General features: G+C 47.0%; 2 pseudogenes; both read right to left on the bottom strand.

The window, feature by feature from the left end:
* Positions 1 to 12,472: 12,472 nt before the first annotated feature.
* Positions 12,473 to 12,946, bottom strand: LOC120839906 (annotated as a pseudogene).
* A 5,134-nt stretch (positions 12,947 to 18,080) lies between these two features.
* On the bottom strand, positions 18,081 to 19,019 carry LOC121046538 (annotated as a pseudogene).
* Positions 19,020 to 21,925: the final 2,906 nt, after the last annotated feature.

Raw genomic sequence — 21,925 nt, 5'->3', positions numbered from 1 at the left:
GACCTACACCCCTCTAAATTGTAGTTGGTGACAGTTTAAAGGCTGGTTCACACGCTTGCGAGGGCCCAACCGAGTGCGACTGCAACGGCCCTCGACGTACTTGTTGCCATCGCAACAGCTGCCTCGGCTCCAACAAAAGGGGGTAAAAACCGGTTCTGTTGGAGATGCCGCAGCTGTTGCCACAGCAACCCGTACATCGGAAGCCGTTACAGTCGCACTCGGCTGGGCTCACGCAAGTGTGTGGACCAACCTCAAGAGTTCAGGGGAAGCTCCTCCAACCCCTTTCCACTTTAGCAAAGCGAACGCCGGAGATGAGATCGCCTGCTAATGTGGAGAACTTTTAACTTGTCACTGACTATGCTTTAGAACTTTGCGGCGGAATCGAACTGGCCTTATGCGTGATGATGTTTTGTGTTGGGGAAAAGGAAGTGTACAGGCCTGAAAGTGAAAGCGGGCGCCGCGAGGGCTCAAGCAATATTACATAGAAGACAAGGCCCGAGCATGACGTCATCATTAGTGGATCTCCTAACCGCCCCAAGCGGCAAACACTTCGAAGCACGATGAGAGTCGCCGCGAAGCTACAGTAATCTAGAGAGTTGTACTGGCAAGAGCGGCGGCCGCCGCGTGAAGATTTTGCGCGTCGACGTCACCGTAGCGCTGCTGTTCTGAGCCCTAGAAACGTGCCCCCGTCAGTTTGGTCGCCGGCGTTGCTCGGCGTGTACTACTGTGGTTCGACTGGAGCTTTTTGCGACGCCAAACAATTGCAAATATGAAAAATTGCAGGTTTTTCTTTAGACTAATGCCTCTAGAGTGTGTGCTATCCTCTACTTTCATTATTCGCGTGTTTTTGATGGAGATCATTTAATTAATATCGGCTCCCCCCCCCTTTCCCAGTACTGACAGGTCGTTCAGCAACGCTATGACTTGGGCTGCACGCTTAATAGCTGCGAAAGAAACCACGCGATACGGGTATAACAAGGAAAAATAGACTAATAAATCTCAATAAATCTCTGACTTTTTTTAATTGTGAGAGGAACAATAAACTGATGTATCGTTTTTTGTCATCGTGCTGCTGATGCGGGGACCAGCGTTGTGTAAGGTGCAAGCAAGGCCGAGCGCGTTTGGGAACGGCCAAGGTGCCACTGCAAGTGGCGACCATATAGCAAATTGTCTTTTGTGGAAGGCAGTCTATGAAGAAAAAATACCTCGATTGGGAGTACATGAAGGGTTAAAATACAATATGAACACAAACTTCAACAACCCCTAATATAAAGAAAAATTATCCTCAACTCACTGATTTATGACCTCTCAAAAGTGGTAATACACTTCATCGACATACACAGCTAACACATGACAGAGATCCAGCAACAAACTACGCAAAAAGACTACAAAATTGTCATAATATATTGTGGCACAGAATCCTAACCTCTTCGCCATTGACGATGACCATCATAGTCCCGAAGGATAAGGCGCGGTTCAAAATGTCTCTCGCACACCGCTGATGTATCGGCGAGGCGTTTATCTTTTCAATTAAGATTTTTTTTTTCCACTCTAGTCGGCGCGACTCCTCTTTTGGCGCACAAAACAGCGACGGCTTACGATCGCTGGTGCTCCGGCTGCCCTTGTTGACCGGGTAGCCCGATTTGCATCCCGGCGCGAAGCAGTGTGTGCCCGTCTTTTTCCTTGCATTCATGACCAAGACGGCAACGGAATGGTGGAGACTCCCCACAACTACACCACAAAGAAAAGTTCTACAATGCTACGTTCGGGAGAAGCGTGTCGCCCAAGCTTCGTCTTCTTCTTCGCTAATCGCACATCTGCCATTTGCGACAAATTCTTCTAGGGCTCGGAATTCCAGCGCCACTCGCGGTTACCTACGCTGACCGTCATCACGCGGCCTACTGTAAGCGGGCGCCGCCCTTGCCACTGCATCGTCTAGAAAACTGTAGCGAAGCGGCGGGCGCGTCCATCTTGGCGATGTCGCATGCTGTATTAGTACAAGCTCGATCTAGTCTGCGAACCTTGCTCTGAGCCGTGCTTTTCTATTGGCGACGTGCGCGATCGAAAGCGTCGCGGTGGTCGGCCTTTCACAAGTGGCCGAATGCTGACTATAACGTCAGCAAAGGAGTTCTCATGGACGGAAATCAGAGGAACGTGAGGACTTCAGTTTTGACGGTGTTGACATTGTTGGTTCAAGAACGCTATGATTTCAAGCTTCCGCCATGCTAATTACAAACACCATCGAACTTGTTGTTCGCAAGGTAATGACGTCACGAAAGGTAACCTAAAGCGGGTTTCACATGCAGCGATTTCGGCCCTAGAGCGGCGCGATTTCTGCCGTCGCGGCGCTCTGGCCAGCACCAGCAATTCTGCGGCACGAGCGCCGCGACGGCAGAAATCGCGCCGCTTTAGGGCGAAAACCGCTGCATGTGAACTAGGCTTAACGATGGCACCACCGAAACATCTCGCCGCTAATAGCCTGAGCACTCGTTCTGCGGAACGACTTTTCAAAGCCGAGATCTCGTGCTATTAGTCTTAGCTGCAATCTCAGCCAAAAGCCGGGGTCACGCTGCTTACGCCATCATATAAGGAGTATTCACTAGCGGCCATAGCTGTGTGCGCGAAAGCTGAGCGCGTGCTGATGGCGAGCTTCCACAGTTATTTTGCAACGTGCATTTCGCACCATCAAGAGTGCCGGTCTTAGCAGCCTATTGATGTGAGCTCGTTCTGAGCATGCGCTCTAAACAGCACCCACAAATATGGCGTCCACTGAATACTCCCTATAAAAACAGTCTGCATACAGACTCCAACACAAGTCACCGTTAGATCCGTGCTTCGAATGCCTAATGGCAATGAGTTCGAAGGGGGAAACTTGTCACGCGGCCTTCTCAAACCACGGATATTGCGGTGACTCGCGTTTGCGTCTTTTGCATGACTTGTGAGGAGTGTGATCCCAGCTTTTAGTGTGAAGAGACTAGCGTTGTACTCGCTGTGAATCGCTGCAATGTGACCTGGCGGCGATGCTGATGCAAACTAGGTCGCGCTGCATGGATCCAGAAGTGATGACGTTTGAAAGGGGATGGGAGAGGGAAACCTTCGCTCCATAGTATCGGCTCAAGCGTCTAGGGTTAGTGCTTCTTCTGCGAATCATCCGCTTATCAATGCAACACCCGCGCGTGCTTATGTCTTCACCATGGCCCCCCATATACTGACAAAGCTTGGCAGATCGCCACGAGAAGCGGCCGCCGAAATCGAAAGGATAGAGCGGCAGACACCAGATGAGAGGAGAGTCATGTGACTGGCGCCCCGCTGCGGCGACACGCTGAAACACACGTCCCCCGAGCGAACAAGTTTTCGGGTCCTCGCTACTGTTAAAGCTGTGCGCTGACGTCCAGGTTCCCCGACAAATGGCTGTTTGATTCTTTGTGCTACCAGACCCTCGCACTCCAAATCTGCGACCGGGCACCCCATGGCTCTGTCTTCGAGCTGCCAGGCTTTGTGAGTATAGAGGAGGCTATGTCTTCACTCATCCTGCGCCTACTATAAATTGACGCTCACCTCTGGGGGCATTTGAAAAAAAGTTGGCCCAGTGAGACGACCGCGATGTGGTGACATTTGAAAGCTTGTTTGTTTCTGTTGCACTGGGTGCCCCTTTGCTCTCTGATTCTGAAAGACACAACAAAAGTTTGTTCGTCAAATGTTTCTGAGCTAAAACTGTTTCTACCTATAGTCACTGAAGCGTCCGAGGAAATATATTTCACCTTGTGAAACAGTAAAGAGAAACTTTTGTTTTGTAACGGGGTGGAAACGTCAACCTTGCACTAAGAGATGGCCCGTTACTGCACTCCGTGTTTTCCTTCAAAGTTTCTAGTCACAAACAAACACGTAATGGGCTTTATTTTCTCACTTCACAATCAACTGCAAGATTGCACACTGGAGATCAACTAAACTTCATGTAATATTTTATTGTTATTGTTAGCATTCTGGTTACGACGAGGTCGGCACTTTTTCGCATTCGACTCGTGCAGGGAAGTCACGAAAAAATTGATTACCGCCGAAGTTGGTGTCCTGGGTAATCTCGAGCAGCCGCTGTGGTACATTTGACGACAAAGCACTACGATTAAAATAAGCAAAAAAAAAAAAATGACCGCATCTCCGTGTGGTGAATGATCTTGATTGGGGTGAAGCTCTGGTGGTGCTGATGATACTGATTTTATTGTTCATAGGTAGTGCTGATGGTGCTGATTTTTTTTATTGCTCATAGGTAGTGCTGAGTTCCGGGTTGCGTTTCGACTTCATTATTACTGGTTTATGGTCGGTGAAATGCAGAGCCAGTGGTTCTTCTAGCGGATCAGCTTGGATCCGCTAGAAGCCGTGGGAACGCGTCTCCACCACTTAAGTCAACGGTCCATGTCCGAAAGAGAATGTGTGGTATGGAACGTGGTTATATACGCATTTGAGCATTTTACCGCAGCGCCCTCTCGTCTATAAACGTTGAGCCAATGCACGCAACGTTTAACGCCATTATATACGCATTTGACCGCAGCGCCCTCTCCTGTATAAACGTTGAGCGGCTACATGCAACGTTTCATCCATGTCAGAAACCCAGCTCTTGAGTTACTACCACATCTCAGAGGCCCCTACTCGTCGCGCAGTCGTGGCCGAATGGTTAAGGCGGTGGACTAGAAATCCATTGGGGTCCCCCGCACAGGTTAGAATCCTGTCGACTGCGCAAACATTTTTTCCTTTTTATGTGAGCACGGACGCCGGCCGGACGGACGGACGGACAAGGCTGGACCCTAAGGAGCTTCGCCCCTAGAAAAAATGAAAAATGTTTACTATTCTTTGTAATGCTGAATTAGAGCGCAGCTCTTGAGGAGTAGGAGGGGAGGGTACAGAGGGGAGGGTATGCCCCTCCTCCCCCTTCCTCCTCTCCTGCTTCCCACTAATTTTGCGGAAAATTTTCGCTAAATTTCCCGCTAAATTTAGCGGGACATTTACCAACATTTTCCCGCTAAATTTAGCGAACATTTTCCCGCTAAATTTAGCGAACATTTCCCTGCTAAATTTAGCAAGGAAACTGAATTGGGGCTGACGTCACGTGACGCCATTTTCCCCGCTAAACAAAGCGGGGAAACTTAACCCGCAAAATTTAGCGGAAAAATTTTTCCGCTAAATTTCGCGTGACGTCAAACGTGACGTCACGTGTGACGTCACGAGGGTACAATTTTATTCCTAAATTTGATGGGAAATATTTCCGCCTCACGTGTGACGTCACACGTCACGTGGCGTCACACGTGATGTCATACGACACGTGTTCGCTATAATGACGTCACACATTACATCATGTGTTACGTCACGCGGGTAACGTCGTGACGTTACCCTCGTGACCCTCGTGAGTGTAACCCTCGTGACACTTGTGAGGGTAACCCTCGTGACACTTGCGAGGGTAACCCTCGTTACCCTGGTGAGAATAACTCACGTGACCCTCGTGAGGGCAACCCTCGAGAACCTAGTGAGCGTAACGCTTGTGACCGTCGTGAGGGTAACCCCCTGATCCTCGTGAGGGTAACCCCCTAACCCTCGTGACGTCATACCTGACGTCACGTGTGACGTCATTATCGGGAATGTTCCATAATGAAATGCGCGGTTACGCCAACCGCGACGGCGACGCCACACAACCCGGAAACGGGCGCCTAAGAGCTGCGCTCTAAAATCTGGCAACGGCGTGCTCGTGCCAACTGTACTGGGCTTTATACATCAAATGTAAAGAGCGAATAAGTCGTCCTATAGAAATCCAATAATAAGCCTTGCCGTATGTCCAATATACAAGTATCCCATCCCTTACAAAAAGTTTATATCTGGCCAGATCTGAAGATTTCAGATATGGCCCATATCAAAAATTTGCCACATATAACCTTATATAGTATATCTGCCAGAGATAGCCTCATAATGCCAGATATAGCCTGATACCCCTGGCCAGGTATGGAAATCCCAGATCTGGCTAAGTAAGGAAATTCCAGATCTGGCCAGGCATATCTAAAGGACAAAAGCGTGATTTCAGCACTTTATATATTTCTATTGTCTACAATTCTCCCCAGTGCCCCGGCCCACACTCGAGGAGTTATGGAAACGGTGATCCTTCAGCTGCATAGTGACCGCTAGTTTTGACCAATTCCATGGTTACACAGTTTCGAGTGTAATTCGTAGTCACCCTGATCAAGCGTCCATAGGACTCAAGTACCTGTCATATCACTTTTAAATTTTCTCGTCAGTGGCAGCGTTTATGATACTGAGCATTCTGTCCAACCTTCAACCAAGCTGAGCCGCCGAAATCTTTTACCATATTATCATTCTCGAGATTTTCGTTTGAGCAGGAATTACTTAAAAGCCGAGAAATCACAACAGCCAAAATCAGGTTTTAGCTCGGATTCAGCGGAGCTGTTTATGACATTTTTAGCGTGTCTAACTTAATATCAGCGTCTTTCAAGCTGTACGAGAAGGATAATAATGTTAGAGATATGTCTGCAGCTCATCCAGGTTGAAGGTTGGACGAAATGCACAGTACTGATATTGGCGGGACATTTTAAAAGTGGTATGGCAGGTATTTGGGTTCTGTACGGCACGTGTTCAAGGTGACTCCGAATTACACTCAAATCTGTGTAACCATAGAATTGCTCGAAAATTTCGATCACTAGGCAGCTGAAGAAACACCGTTTCCATGATTCCTGGCGTACGGGACGAGGCGCTTGGGGAATTGAGCAAATTGTCTATTCGGTCGTAATGTTAACACTTTGAAATAATTAAGCTACATTGAAATCCTCGTGAAAACTAGCACAAATAATCTCAAACTTAAGCTTGTCAAAGCTGAAGTTTAGGATTATTTGTGCTAATATTTAGCTCGCGAACAATGAGTCATTCAGAGTTTGCTAACAAAGAATTTTTTTTTACTTTCTTAACTTTTTAATATATTGAAAACCGGCCGCCAGATAAGTCTGTATATGCGCCAGATAAGTCTGTATATACGCCATATCAGGCTGTATATATGCCAGATAAGTCTGTATATACGCCAGATTAGTCTGTATATACGCCATATCGGGCTGTATATACGCCAGATAAGTCTGTATATAGGCCGTATATAATCATATAATGTTTTATATGGCCAGATATGGCCCAGATATAAGATTTCCATACGGGATAGAAATCGATGCAATACAGAAAAATTGAGGAGGGGTAGAAATACTACTTCAATCTTACGTTTACGTTCTAGCACATAAGTGAGTTACATCGAATGTGCGATTTAACTTCAATTAGAAGTTCTAAATTGGATAATCACAATTGAAATTCCTAGTGCATAAATGTAAATCAGTACAATTACACAATGAGTCATTAAAAAGTATAATAAACATTTTAGAATTACTTTAGGACTGAGGTATCCAAACATTTTGGCTAAAGCCGGCGTCCCACTGCTCATACATGATACAAAAAACAGTCTGCAAATACGAGTTACCACAATACTCGTGGTTCGAATGCCACGTGCGAAGTTTCTTCTTGAATTCATTGCCATGCGGCATTCGAAGCACAGACCGCACGGTGACTCGCTTTCGAATCTCTATGCACATAATATTTTGTATGATGTATAAGCAGTGTGACCACGGCTTAAGGGGACGGATTTTAGATCTGTCCTAGGCTCGAGGGCCGGAAAATAAGTAAGAAAATTTAAATGAGGAAATACCAAGTAAATAAACCTAGATAACAATTTTAATACAAAATGCAATCTGGGTAGCTAAACTCGTGGAGCAAAACATTCTTCGCTTTCTGACGTAGCGGGGGGAGTGACCAAAAGAGCCGCAAAGTTTCCTCCTCCCTGCGCGCGCTCAAATTTGCAACTTTTGACGAAAAATTCCCCGCGATCGCTAGGCGGGGCACGATAGCGCGAGACAGTGCGGGGAGGCGAGCGTTCACGCCGCTCGCTGTACGTTGTCTTTGAGCTCTCTAGCGCCGACAATCCCGTCATGCCTCGCCCAGGCGAGGAGCGAGAGCAGACGACGAGAGTTCGTCTGCTACGATGCGGCATTCGCACAGCGGAACTGAAAGAAAAAGTTGGTTTTCTGCTCGAAATTGCGTCCCGCGGGCCACAAACTCAAAGGCGAGCTTGAATTGTAAGGCACTGATAATTCACGAAGGGGGGAATCGATGACCCGTGTTTTATTTGCAAAATTTGAGTCGTTTTGTTGCCGTACAGACGCTGAAACCTACCAGTGTATAATGAAAGGCCCAGGACAAACACAGAGGCCGCGAGATCTTACATCATCTGTGTGCGGGTGAAAAGTGGAACATTTTTCGACAAAGCTCCCACAGTAGAAACCTGTGACGCATTCACTCAGCGTCCGGGAAGGCTAAACATGGAGACGTTGCCCGAGGCTCGAGCTAAGTCATATTTGAACGGCAGCTATCTTGCCCCGTCATATTTTGTTTGAGAAAGCTCTCGTTCTCAATGCCCTCACCAGGGAAATAAAAAGTCTCACGAAACGTATTGCTAGATGTTCCAAAGAACTAGATTTAAGCCGTATCCTTTCAGGGGTTCACTCATAGTACTATGCTTAAAACGAAGCAAGCTGTTGCGCGTACAGTGCCATCAATTTTCTCAAGTGTATGCTGTTATGTAGTCAGCTGGTTTCGGAAACTTACGCCGTCTGTAAATATCTCTGACAGCCGAGTTCCTTAATTGTAAGTCATCACAAATACAAGTTAAACGTTGCAGAAACCAATGTTGATAGATTAACGATGGCAGCGACTGCGCTCTCACATTCCCACCCATCACGTCAAACAAAAAGACGCTACAATATCTATGGCGACAGCGTCAGTCTGCACTTGGTGCATTCGGCAAGTTCGTTCGGGGCCTGTTCTCCGTGCAGCACTCCGCTGGTGCAGTGCATTAGAACTCTCACAGTGCAAGTCTGGATCGCGGATCGGGAGCCCGTCACCGGCCTCACCGGCGGCCATCACTTGACAACAGGCAATACGCCGCGTCCTGTCTAGTTCTCCCTTCGTTTCCGTCCTTGTTCTTTTGGCGTATTACACCATGAGGCAATACACGCAAGTCTAAGGGAGAAACGCGCAAAAATTCGAAGCTTGTACGCGGTGCCCGAGGGCGAGTATTTTATGACGTGCTGCGATGATTATATCAGGTCCTTGGAGATCAAATAGACATTCGTCAACCGTTCAAACATCGATTAAAAAGAAAATGGGCCGGAGCACCACCGGCTTTACCGACGTCGCTTGCTTCGGTTGCTAAATAAATGGCACGTTCAGCGACTGAACGGCACGCTCCGAGTTTCCGTTTGTCACGGAAGCCCTCACAGCAGTTAAAAAAAAAAGCTTTCACCATGAAGTACTATGTACAAGCGGTTAAAACGATGCGAATGTCCCCAGTAAAGGCCTTCTAACTTATCGTTTGCTGGGCTTTGATGACTCTGAAATCTCGGATGACTCCACAATAACTCTCGGTAGCCATTGTCTCATTAAACACATCACACTTAATGCCCCACAAAGTCGCCCTCGACCCTCCACCACACAACATTTATTTAAACAAGATTGGTATTCTAACGCGTTTAATATTCTTGCCCACAATATTAACTGTTATTTGCGGAAACACGATAGAAGTTTCGATTGATAGAAGTTTAGAAGATTGAGAACAATTCACTAACGTAATAAAACTGAGTTTTCCAGTTTCTCCCATAGCATGCATTAGATCGTGTCAAGCGATGACTGCCGGTGGTGCCGCTCGACTCCAGCAATACAGGCCTCTCTCTGCGATCCAGCCTACTAAGAGATCAGTGGTGTCAGTGCTATTAGACATAAATCGTTTATTTGCATCGGTACACCCATACCTGCCGGATATCGGGACGAGGCGCAAAACCGTACATCCGACCAATATTGAAGCCGGTTTTCTGCCAAAATTGCCTCGACACTCGCCAAGAAGCAACGTGGTGTTTCGGCGACTCGTTTGTGTAATTTATTTGTTCAGTCATATTATTGGGTCCCGGGTCACTGTGTACACCCCAAAAAACAAATATACTGTGGTAATTACACCTTGACGAGAAGCAGGCACGTAGCCAGGATTTTGTTCCAGGGGGGGGGGGGGTCCGCCCATGACAAAGTGCTCTATGAGGGGGAGGGGGGAGAGGAGGCCTCAGCAAAATGGAAGATTTCGGGGGGGAGCGGACCTTCTGCCCCCCCCCCCCCCCCGTTCTACGTGCCTGACGAGAAGGAGTATTGTAGGTTTGCATTTTTATAAAAAGGTGTAGTGCATTACCACACGTTTTAAGAAACGTGTTTAAAGAATCGCACATTTTTTAAAGGTGTGAAGTTTACATTTTTTTATAAGGTCTATTGCTACACTTATTAGGGTGTTAGTTATGGCACACCCCACTTACATGTATAAATGTGTGAAAATATTTCATGTGTATACCTCTAACGGAAGAAAATCTCTTTCATGTGATTACATCCCGTGCCGATGAAACGATCTGTCGATGACACGTCGTTCGATGAACTGATTTGACCGCCAATGAGTGACGACTGCCAGTAGAATTTCGGGTAAATAGTTCTGTCAACTGCCGGGAGACTCGACCCTACCCAAGAATTACCCCGGTTCTTGTTTGTTTTCCAACATTCTGAATTGTATACCAGCTTATTAGTATCTCTTCGGATATTACAACAAAAAAAACGATGGCAGCCGTAAAAACTCTGACAGCCCGGCTCAGAGTCATGTGGGAGACTGACAGGTGCTCGTGAGTCGCCACCATGCCTTGAAGTTGAAAGCTACCGGTTCCGAATGACCGGAGCGCGCAGAGAACTTCTGGTTCCACGGTCATGATAGACGCGATTGTCCGCCGCCTCGAAGTCCGGGCGCCGAACGAAGCTCGTCGCAGAGTCAACGCACAACGGCTTTCGATAACCGGTACTGTCGCCGAAAGTCGACGTCGGGGAGTTCAAAGGCGTCCCCAATGGTCTCGGTAGCGACGCCGGCGGTGGCGGAAGGTAAGCTGGGCCGCAGCGTACGGCACCGCCATGTTGACAAAGTTTAACTTCGCCTCAATCCGAAGCGAAGATCTTGAGCTCAAACCACGGCTCTCGCAAAGTTCGGAAACGTCACTTTGAAGTCAGCGACAACTTCGACAAACGAGGTTTTTTAATCCCTTTCTTTTACACAAACTTTGGAGGGATTTGGAGCGTCAGCAGGTCGCCTAGGGACCATCTGCAATGCATTAATTTTAGCTTGGCGTAGGAATGTAGGGGCAAACGGGCGCTACGTCATCGGCGAAGCCGTTCAATCAGCGGGCTCCTCGCGCCCCTCACGCGCCGCACGCGCGCCTCGATGAACTTGCTAAATTCTGCCTCTCTCAAAGAAATGAGCGTTGGAATGATTGACACCTCGCTCGGCGCGACGTCAGCGTCGCGAGAGACCAATTAGCGCGTTCTGCAAACTTCGGGCACAAAGTTGTGCTTGACGAGTTTAGCGACCCTGGTGTAAAATTAGAAAAAAAAGATTATCTTTATACTTTATATTCAAATTTATTATGTTGTTAATACGACATTACAAAATAATTGCGACCCACCAAACCCACTAGGCATAAATCAAAGCGCCTAGGAACTTTAGCATGTTCACACAGCGCAGAAGACTAATGAGAATTGTAGATCTCACAATAACGATGTGCAATAGTTATAACGATACACATAAGAACGCACAAATAAATATTAATTTAGACAGACATGGAACATGGGACTGGAAGTATGCAGCCGACACTACGAGCTGATAAGGCCAATCAGAAGCGTCCAAAGCGCAACATCAAGGTGGTCGTTATGTTTATGTACGGTTGAGTGGGATTACCAAATGTTACAAAATGTCCGTATTTTCCTTTTTTGTGTTGTGTGTGTGTGGGGGGGGGGGGAGGGGGTTGGGGGGAGTGGCTCTAGTCTTCGTGCCAGTTTGCGAACAGCCTTCCCGCCTAGGCGGTTTCGGCACTGGGTAGGCCTGTCGACTCTGAGGCAAATAAATTAACACTCAAAACGAATTGCATAAAATGTCCCTACTGTTGCTAACAAAACCGTTTTTTTTCTGTTCTTTTTTTTTTTCTTTTCTTTTTGAAACAAACGGCGCCGAAGTTAGCACGCGTCACCCGACACCCAGGGTGGCGAATTTCTTCGAACCAATCCCGAACCGCGTGTTGCGTTAATTCAACGTCAAAGGCTTAGAAGAAACAGAATGGATTTACTATTTACATGACGAAGTTAATCTGTGAGTGTTGGTCATCGCAGTCGTTCCGTACGTCTTCTTCTTCGATCTGCCTCGAGGCAAAGAGTTTCTTCGTCTTCCTCGTTTTCGTTAACCGCGTATTTACAGGACCACTGTGCGGCTGAAAATTACAATTCACAACACACTGTCCCCAAATGAGCGTTATTAGATCGCTCATTCAACGTAAAGCTCTGGGGGATATAAAAGTTGAACGGGTCTTTTCAAAATTTGTCCGCCTGGCAAGTTCACAGCGCAGGATCGCACTATACCATCCCGGCCGTGGAATACCTGCCCAATTCGTCCAGTCCGCCATAGGAGTATGGGCGTTTTGTTCTGCTCAACTAGAACCAAGTCTTCTTCATGAACTTGGCTGTCTCGGTGACAAGTTGTTTCGTGTGCTGATCGCAGCGGGAGCAAGTATTCTTTTCGCCACCGCTGCCAAATGTGGTCTAGCACTTGTTGATGCTTGCTCCAACGCCGGGTGACATTTTCTCTCGTAAAGGTTTAGAGTTTCTCAGCACCCGCAGTTGGAAGAGCTGTCAGTCGCTTCCCAGTCAGAAAATGCGCCGGGGTCAACGCTTCGGGCTCGTCAGGAGAGGCATGCAGGAATGAGAGGGGCCGTGAGTTAGCGACTACCTCAATCTCACGGAGTATAGTGGTAAGCTCTTGAAAACTGCAGAAATTTCTTCCTAGAACTTTCCAAAGGCTTGTTTTGACAGTGAGTACCATACGCTCCCAAACCCCTTCCCCCCCCCCCCCCCCCCCCCCCCCCCCACCAGGCAGCTCGGTCAACAATGAATTTCCACTGTATTCGTTGTTCGGTGTAGTGTTCTTGCACTCCTTTGTCTTTCAGCACGTTCCATAAGTCGCGGACGTCCTTTGAGGCTCTCTTGAAAGTTAAGGCGTTGTCGCTGTATACCACTCTAGGTGTCCCTGTCATTGCTGTAAATCTTTGGAAGGCCATGAGAGATGCTGGAGTTGCGAGGCTTGTAACTAGTTCCCGGTGGACAGCACGAACAACTGCACAGGTAAATAGTGCTATACTCGTATATGACTTTTTCTCGGAGTGTCCGGATCTGACTAACAAAGGTCCGGCAAAGTCCTCTCCTACTACTTCAAACGGGCTCGCCTCATTTACGCGGTCTTTTCGAGGTGGTGTAGTCGGTGCTGATGCTCTTTTGAGCCTTGACCTTGTGCAGGCGTTGCATCCGTTTATAACCCTCTTGACGGTTTGTAGTGCCCTTGGCACCCAATAAAGTTCACGTAACTGTGTCACAGTGTCTTGAAGTCCTCCACGGAGTGTACGCCTATGCATGTCGTTAATCAGCAGTTCCGAGAAAGGAACTTCAGGTGACAGTAGTAATGAGTGCCTGATCTCCACTGCTTCGTTCATAATTTGTAGCTGCCCGCCGACTCTCATTTGCCGGTGTGCGTCGAGGTAGGGGTTGAGAGCGATGATGCTGGATTTCTCGGTCAATCTCCCTCCCTCCAGCAGTTCGTTGAGCTCATTGGGGTAAGCCTCCTCTTGCGTTCGTCTGAACGAATGCAGTTCTGCCCTTTCAATCTCTTCGGTTATTAGAGGACCTTTGGTGCGATTTTGGGACATTTTACAGTTATTAACGAACCTCATTATCCAAGCAGTGGCTCGTAGTAGTCGTCCTATTCTACTGTATCGTTCCAGCTTCAAAAGAGGTGTTTTTACTTTGGTTTGTATCTGGAGCACTTGATGTTTACTCTTTCGTTCCTCTTCTTCTACTTCCGTCGGGATATTTTCGCTTGTAATGTCACCTGGCCAGGTGTCTCTGTCTTCAGAGAGCCACCTAGGGCCGTTCCACCAGAGTTGACTCGTTCGTAATCTGTCTATTGATATTCCTCGCGTCATCAAGTCCGCAGGGTTGCCAAGTCCAGGGCAGTGGTTACAACTGGCCGGTTCCCCTCCAGATTGAATTTCAGTAATCCTATTAGACACGAAAGGTTTCCGTTTTACTGCTGAACCTTTGATCCAGTGAAGAGCAAAACTGCTGTCTTTCCAGAACATTATCTCCTGGAGGTCCAGCATCTTTTTCGGCTAGTTGCCTCTTCGGTTCCCAATCACTGCCGCTATAAGCTCTAGGCGCGGAAGTGACAAACGTTTTATCGGAGCTACCGTAGTCTTAGAAAATACCAGGCTGACATATGCCTTCTCATTCATTTCTTTAACCCTCAGGTAGGCACACGTTCCATAAGCGAGGGGATTGGCATCACAGAAGACATGCAGTTGTAGAGACGTCTTGTGCTCTTCTTGTGTGCTCTGCCTGTGTGCTCATGACACCCCGGTTGGTGGCAATATCTTCTGTCTGTGAAAGCTCTTGGCACCATTGTTGCCAGTCTCTTGAGAGGTCTTCAGGAAGCTCTTCGTCCCAGTTAAGTCCGCGTTCCCACAATCACTGGAACAAAACCTTCACTCTTATTACGAACGGTGAAATACGTCCAAGGGGGTCGAAGACCCTCGCTGCAGCACGTAGTAAGCAACGCTTTGTTGTGCTGTTGCCGTTGATGAAGTTGAATACATTCTTGTTTGGAATCATCAAAGTGTGGTTATCCCGTCTCCATCGCAGTCCAAGAATTCCTCTGGGTTCTGAAAACGTTGACTGTTATGACCATCGTTAAGCATATCCTGAAGATGCCTTGCGTTAGTTGCTCAATTTTGCAGTGTCATGCCTGCAGCTTTAAAAATTTCATTAGCTTGCTTATGTACCCGAAGGAAAAATCCATCAATGTAACCCTGTTGGGCAGTCAATGTTTTCTAGTGGACCACTGACTGTGCCTGACTGTACGTCAAGCATGTCTGATTGGCCAGCAAGTTACTCTGACCGACAGTCAAACTCCAGTCAGACTCCACTTATTTATTTATTTTATTTTATTTATTGATACTGCAATCCCTGAAAGGGATTGTAGCAGGTGGGTATACACTTGATTGTCAAGACATGCAGGCATACAAAATAGCAAACAAGTCGCAGAAACAAAAAAACAAATATTTTTCAGAGGGACAAAACTAATTTAGAAGGGATTCAAATAAAGACAATGATGGCTGCATAACGACACTCTCAGAAAGGCTATTCCAATCAGCTACTGTTCGCGGAAAAAAAGAGTACTTGAAGCAATTATTATGCGATCGAAAAGGAGTTATTGTTAGCGCATGCCTCTGTCGAGTAGCGTAGCCTGATGAGAAGTTTATTAAATGAGACAGATCTATCCTATAATGTCCATTTATTAATTGATACAAAAATTTTGGTCGAGAATGCTGATTTCTGAGAGATAACGACTTTAAGTTAGCTCTGGTTAAAAGTTCAGTTATAGAGGTACGTCCAAAGCTATTGTAAATGTAGCGAACTGCCTTCTTCTGCACACGATCCAGCTTATTAATGTTTAGTTTGGTGAAGGGATCCCAAATGATAGCCGCGTAATCTAATGTAGGCAACACTATGGCTTTGTAGGTTAGAAGACGCAAGGAAGGGGTAGAAAGTCTTAGAGTCCTTCTAAGAAAGAATAACTTTCGAAGAGCATTTGATGTTACGTAATCAAGCTGTTTTGTCCAAGTAAGATTATGAGTGATCCATAGTCCAAGGTATTTATATTGTGTTACTTCAGATAGAAGAATATTATTAGTATTGTAAACAAATTTCAAAGGATTTCTTTTGTGAGTAATTCTCATAAAAACAGTTTTTTCATAGTTAACAGTCATTTGCCACTGCGTACGCCATTCCGTGATTTTTTGAAAAGCTCTATTCAACAAAAGCTGATCGGAAGTACTAGCTATTTCTGAGTAAATTATACAATCATCAGCGTATAACCTGATTTTTACAGGAACATCGTCTACAATATCATTAATAAACAACAAGAAAAGGAGAGGTCCGAGCACAGAGCCCTGGGGAACGCCAGAGTCAACCGAAAGTCGTTCAGAGCAATATTCCCCATAAACTACAAATTGTCGACGATTTGAAAGGTATGCTGAAATCCATTTAACTAACTGTGTGTTCTTACATATTTTTTCCAATTTGTATAGTAACTTTTTGTGCGAGACCTTATCGAATGCCTTCGAAAAATCCATAAAAATAGCATCAATTTGTTTTCTATTGTTTATTGCCCACGAGAAATCGTGAACAGTTTCAATTAATTGAGTACATGTTGAAAAACCTTTTCGAAATCCATGCTGATTTTTAGTCAAGATATTGTGTTCGTCTAGAAATTTTGATAAATGATTATATATTATATGTTCAAGAAGTTTACAGGTAGTTGAAGTCAATGAAATTGGACGGTAATTTTGAATGCAGTGCTTGTTTCCGTTCTAATGAAGTGGTTTGACTCTGGCCGTTCTCCAGTCGTCTGGAACCTGACCTTCGAACAGCAATCGTGAAAACAGAACAAACAAATATTTTGAGACCCATTCAGCATACCTGGACAAAAATGCATTGGGGATACCATCAGGCCCAGGGGATTTTTTTACATCCAATTTCAAAAGCATATTCAATATACCACATTCACTAATTACAATATCAGGCATAGGCGGATAGTCAGCGTCAAAATTTGGTAACACATCATCGTCTTGAGTAAACACCGATTTAAAATGTTTATTAAATGCGTTTGAAATTATTTTTTCGTCATGGGTTAAGCTACCACCAATTTCGAAAACATCACAATCTCTAGAATGTGGAGATATTAATCGCCAAAATTTCTCCGGTGAAGTAGATATGAAGTTTGGCAAAGATTCACCGAAATAACGACTTTTATCAACTGTAACTTGGGTTTTAAGTTGCAAAGAAAGATCAAGAAATTTTTCAGTCAGTTCGCACGAGTCGGCGCTTGTTTTCATTTTCTTTTTCAATCGTTTCAATTGTCTTTTTAACTGTAAGGCCTTTCTAGAAATCCAGGGGTTCTTTTTATTCTGCTTTTTTACAATTACTGGCACAAAACGGTCAATACATTCACTTACAATAACTTTAAACAAATTCCAAAGATAATTTACATCACCAGTACTGTTTACGAAATCGTCTAAATTAAATGAAAGCATGTCTATAATAGAGACATCATCTGCACGAGAAAAATTTGGATAATACTTCGACTTGGTTTTTCTACTTACAGAAACATCCTCTAAGGTTAACAATACTGCTTTGTGATCAGAAATACCAGGGATTACTTCACATCTAGACTTAGACAAAATTGTACCGCTTACAAAAACAAGGTCAAGTATAGATGCAGAGTTTCCCTGAATTCTCGTGAAATCCTCGACGACCTGCAGCAAGTCAAATTTAAAGGCCATGTCTAACATTGCTTCACCTAAGTTATCATTTTGATGTTTCAGTGAAAAATTTGACCAGTCAACGTTTGGAAAATTAAAATCTCCTACCAAAATAACTCGATCGCCAGGCTTCAGATGTGTATCGAGATACATTTCTAAATTATCAAGAACAGCCGTAGAAGATGCAGGGGGTCTATAAAATGCTCCAATAATGTATTTACATTTACCATCGTACGCTTTGCAAAAAATACACTCTGTATCAGCTATTTCAGGCATGCTCACTATATTAAGGAAGTTCTTAAAAAGAATACACACACCACCACCCTTACTACCACGGTCTTTCCAGAGTGCACTGTAGCCAGCAGGGACAATTCACTGTCATATGTCGTAGCATTTGACCAAGTCTCAGTCAGAACGGCGATATCAGGATCATGACAGAACAAAATTCCTTCCAACTCTGTGGCCTTGTTAAGGACGCTTCTACAATTGACATTCAACAAGCGCAATGACCGAGAAGCACTTCTACACCGTCATTTATCTGTTTTGTTTATCTTGAAGCGTGAACCCTTCCCTTCATCCCATCCAAACAGCACACCGTCCACATTCAGCTTATCATAAACTAGTTTAACTTTTGCTCCGTTTTCTTTCTCTTTAGCCGCACTTTTCCATAATTGCTTTCGAATTTTGCGATCTCTGATTGAGAAATCCTCAGATATTGATACCTTAGTGCCTTTTAATTTATAAGATGACCTTAATATTCCTACTTTTTCCCGGTAATCGATGAAATTGAGGATAGTTGGACGGGGCTTGTTTTCAAATCTTCGGCCAAGCCTATGGCATCTCTCAATTCCGGTGATTGTTATTCCTAGTTTTTGTAGAAAAACCTCGTTTTTTACCTTCTCTTCAAGCTCTTCAACTGTCTCAGTATTAGACTCGTCTATACCATAAATTATCAAATTATTTCTGCGGCTTCTGTTTTCTAAATCATCTACCTTAGCATTGAGTGAAGATAATTGTGCGTCAAATCCTGATACCGCTGCTTCCATGTCTTTTATTTGCTTGGTCCAGCCCATCAATTCGTTCAGTTAACGCAGTCATTTTTTTGTTTATTTCATCTTGAGAGGCAAGAACATTTAAAACAGTATCATTCATCTTGCTCTGGCCGGCAAGAAGTTCTAACAAAAGCTCTCTGTCGGTGGGCCCTGGATTTGCCTCCACATCACCACAAACCAACAAATTTCGAAGCCAAGAAATAACAGAAGTAGCAAAATTTATCAAGCGTTTTACAGTAAATTGGCAAGGTTGGCAAGGCAGCAGCACTAAAAAACGGTTATCACTTCGATAACCGCCACAAGGTAAATATTCACTAACCTGTACCAGGAAACAAAATGGGTTGCTGAGCATGCTGCCGGTTGTGCTGCCGCCAAGCCCACTGAGAGAGTCCGGTGTCGCTGGCGCTCTTGTAGCTTCCAGGCGAACCACGTGATGGGACGTCACCGATGTCGACACAAACGAAGACTCGCTGATGAGGGGCACGAAAGGCTCGACGATGACGCAGCGATCGCCCAGAGCAGAAGATTCGGAGCCAAGCCCGTCGTTCCTATCGGGACTTGTCGCTTGAAAGCAGCCATACGATGCCGTTTGGTGTCCGAGTAGAACTGATACGACCTGTACCAGGAAACAAAATGGGTTGCTGAGCATGTTGCCGGTTGTGCTGCCGCCAAGCCCACTGAGAGAGTCCGGTGTCGCTGGCGCTCTTGTAGCTTTCAGGCGAACCACGTGATGGGACGTCACCGATGTCGACACAAACGAAGACTCGCTGATGAGGGGCACGAAAGGCTCGACGATGACGCAGCGATCGCCCAGAGCAGAAGATTCGGAGCCAAGCCCGTCGTTCCTATCGGGACTTGTCGCTTGAAAGCAGCCATACCATGCCGTTTGGTGTCCGAGTAGAACTGATACGACCTGTACCAGGAAACAAAATGGGTTGCTGAGCATGTTGCCGGTTGTGCTGCCGCCAAGCCCACTGAGAGAGTCCGGTGTCGCTGGCGCTCTTGTAGCTTACAGGCGAACCACGTGATGGGACGTCACCGATGTCGACACAAACGAAGACTCGCTGATGAGGGGCACGAAAGGCTCGATGATGACGCAGCGATCGCCCAGAGCAGAACATTCGGAGCCAAGCCCGTCGTTCCTATCGGGACTTGTCGCTTGAAAGCAGCCATACCATGCCGTTTGGTGTCCGAGTAGAACTGATACGACCTGTACCAGGAAACAAAATGGGTTGCTGAGCATGTTGCCGGTTGTGCTGCCGCCAAGCCCACTGAGAGAGTCCGGTGTCGCTGGCGCTCTTGAAGCTTTCAGGTGAACCACGTGATGGGACGTCACCGATGTCGACACAAACGAAGACTCGCTGATGAGGAGCACGAAAGGCTCGATGATGACGCAGCGACCGCCCAGAGCAGAAGATTCGGAGCCAAGCCCGTCGTTCCTATCGGGACTTGTCGCTTGAAAGCAGCCATACGATGCCGTTTGGTGTCCGAGTTGAACTGATACGACCTGTACCAGGAAACAAAATGGGTTGCTGAGCATGTTGCCGGTTGTGCTGCCGCCTAGCCCACTGAGAGAGTCCGGTGTCGCTGGCGCTCTTGTAGCTTTCAGGCGAACCACGTGATGGGACGTCACCGATGTCGACACAAACGAAGACTCGCTGATGAGGGGCACGAAAGGCTCGATGATGACGCAGCGATCGCCCAGAGCAGAAGATTCGGAGCCAAGCCCGTCGTTCCTATCGGGACTTGTCGCTTGAAAGCAGCCATACCATGCCGTTTGGTGTCCGAGTAGAACTGATACGACCTGTACCAGGAAACAAAATGGGTTGCTGAGCATGTTGCCGGTTGTGCTGCCGCCTAGCCCACTGAGAGAGTCCGGTGTCGCTGGCGCTCTTGTAGCTTTCAGGCGAACCACGTGATGGGACGTCACCGATGTCGACACAAACGAAGACTCGCTGATGAGGGGCACGAAAGGCTCGATGATGACGCAGCGATCGCCCAGAGCAGAAGATTCGGAGCCAAGCCCGTCGTTCCTATCGGGACTTGTCGCTTGAAAGCAGCCATACCATGCCGTTTGGTGTCCGAGTAGAACTGATACGACCTGTACCAGGAAACAAAATGGGTTGCTGAGCATGTTGCCGGTTGTGCTGCCGCCTAGCCCACTGAGAGAGTCCGGTGTCGCTGGCGCTCTTGTAGCTTTCAGGCGAACCACGTGATGGGACGTCACCGATGTCGACACAAACGAAGACTCGCTGATGAGGGGCACGAAAGGCTCGATGATGACGCAGCGATCGCCCAGAGCAGAAGATTCGGAGCCAAGCCCGTCGTTCCTATCGGGACTTGTCGCTTGAAAGCAGCCATACCATGCCGTTTGGTGTCCGAGTAGAACTGATACGACCTGTACCAGGAAACAAAATGGGTTGCTGAGCATGCTGCCGGTTGTGCTGCCGCCAAGCCCACTGATAGAGTCCAGTGTCGCTGGCGCTCTTGTAGCTTTCAGGCGAACCACGTGATGGGACGTCACCGATGTCGACACAAACGAAGACTCGCTGATGAGGGGCACGAAAGGCTCGACGATGACGCAGCGATCGCCCAGAGCAGAAGATTTGGAGCCAAGCCCGTCGTTCCTATCGGGACTTGTCGCTTGAAAGCAGCCATACGATGCCGTTTGGTGTCCGAGTAGAACTGATACGACCTGTACCAGGAAACAAAATGGGTTGCTGAGCATGCTGCCGGTTGTGCTGCCGCCAAGCCCACTGAGAGAGTCCGGTGTCGCTGGCGCTCTTGTAGCTTTCAGGCGAACCACGTGATGGGACGTCACCGATGTCGACACAAACGAAGACTCGCTGATGAGGGCCACGAAAGGCTCGATGATGACGCAGCGACCGCCCAGAGCAGAAGATTCGGAGCCAAGCCCGTCGTTTCTATCGGGACTTGTCGCTTGAAAGCAGCCATACGATGCCGTTTGGTGTCCGAGTAGAACTGATACGACCTGTACCAGGAAACAAAATGGGTTGCTGAGCATGCTGCCGGTTGTGCTGCCGCCAAGCCCACTGAGAGAGTCCGGTGTCGCTGGCGCTCTTGTAGCTTTCAGGCGAACCACGTGATGGGACGTCACCGATGTCGACACAAACGAAGACTCGCTGATGAGGGGCACGAAAGGCTCGATGATGACGCAGCGACCGCCCAGAGCAGAAGATTCGGAGCCAAGCCCGTCGTTCCTATCGGGACTTGTCGCTTGAAAGCAGCCATACGACGCCGTTTGGTGTCCGAGTAGAACTGATACGACCTGTACCA

This window comes from Ixodes scapularis, unplaced genomic scaffold, assembly GCF_016920785.2.
Source record: "Ixodes scapularis isolate PalLabHiFi unplaced genomic scaffold, ASM1692078v2 PGA_scaffold2__306_contigs__length_199485367, whole genome shotgun sequence".
Lineage (NCBI taxonomy): Eukaryota > Metazoa > Arthropoda > Arachnida > Ixodida > Ixodidae > Ixodes > Ixodes scapularis.
The sequence above is the reverse complement of the archived record's forward strand: the minus strand, read 5'-3'. Positions and strand labels throughout refer to the sequence as shown.